Genomic DNA, 1,566 nt, shown 5'->3' with positions numbered 1-1,566 from the left:
AAGCAAAGAGGTTTCACTAGTCTTTCAGATTTTGGAAAAAAAATTGCTGCAGCTTCTTTCGTAGCATAGTTTCGTAGCAGTCATGTTAATTCATTATTAACCATTAAAAACAAGACTAAAAAAACTTGCTTTATTAAAAAAAACTTGATCTATTTTTAACAAATGTCATATAGTTGTCGTCAAAATGTTACTTAAAATTTGCAGTATCAGCAAAATGTTAATTATTTTACCAAAGCAAGAGTGATCATACAAAATTCGTGTTATTTTTTATTTCACTCTTAGAAGAAAAGGTTCTATATAAAACCTCAAAATTACATACACTCTTAGAAGAAAAGGTTCTATATAGAACCTTAAAAGGTTCTATCAGGCGCTATGTATTTGGAACCCCTAAAAGGTTCTATACAGAACCCTTTTAAATGGAAAAATCAAAAGAACCCTTTAGGGTTCTTTGTAACCAGGAAAAAGGTTCTATATGGAACCTTTTAGGGGTTCATCATTTGTTACAAAATAAGTCCTTTCCAGATTAAATATTTCATATTATTGACAAACATCAAGACCCTAAAATGTAAAAATGTAATTCACATAAAAAAGTCACCCATGAATACTGAAAAAAAGCACACCCAAAGTGCATAGAACCAGTAATTTATTTATATTAACAAAAATAATTACTATTACTGAAAGAATGCTACTGTAATTTCAAGTATTCAAGGCTTTAAATGTACAAATCAACATTAAAACATCAACCATTTAAAAAATATCTCATAAATAATGAAAATAGAGTTTCACCTACATCTACATATTACAAAATAACTCCATAAAATGTACAAAATTACATGAATCTATCCAGGGTGCGATTTGTGGAAAAACCAGAGGGGGGCAGTGGCGACTCTAGACTTTTTTTAACAGGGGTGGCCTTAGTGGAGCACTGATTAATTCAAGGGTGGCATCATAAAATCATGCATCGAACACCATACTCATAAATTGAAGGACAAAGGCCATACTCTTACATCAAATTTCTTTTTATTTGAATAAAATCAAATATAAATAAACAAACATCTCAAACATAAAAATACACCTTCAAGACTTTTTGTTTTTCACAATAACAACTCAAACATAATATCTTTGGCCATCTATTTCTAGAGCTGTTAACATCCAAATAGGCTACGTTTTTTTGCACAAAATTGCGTCTGCTAATCTGCTAATGATAAATCTTTAAATGCTTTTTACAAAAGTAGCCTACAGTTAACAGTTAATGACCTAGCAAATGTCGACTGAGTAGGCAGAATAGGCAGGTAACTTACAGTAGATAAATTATAGGTAAGTGATAGGTAAATAGATATCTTTGCGTGCTAGCACAAGTAGTAGTGCTGTAAACTCACATGCTAAAAAACAATAAGCCATGTATCGTTGGTTAGCTTATATCAAACACTTGCTACTTACATTTCTGAGTTCTGGTGTCTGACTGTCCAAGCTCCCGCGCTGATTTAAAGGCAGCAAAGTGCGTCAACAAAGGTTCCGCCTTTGACCACGTTAATGACCAATCGTAGAGTAGGATTTTGGGGTGGC

The sequence above is a fragment of the Cyprinus carpio genome, unplaced genomic scaffold (genome assembly GCF_018340385.1).
Source record: "Cyprinus carpio isolate SPL01 unplaced genomic scaffold, ASM1834038v1 S000006779, whole genome shotgun sequence".
Taxonomy (NCBI): Eukaryota; Metazoa; Chordata; class Actinopteri; order Cypriniformes; family Cyprinidae; genus Cyprinus; species Cyprinus carpio.
This window is presented reverse-complemented; position numbering follows the sequence as displayed.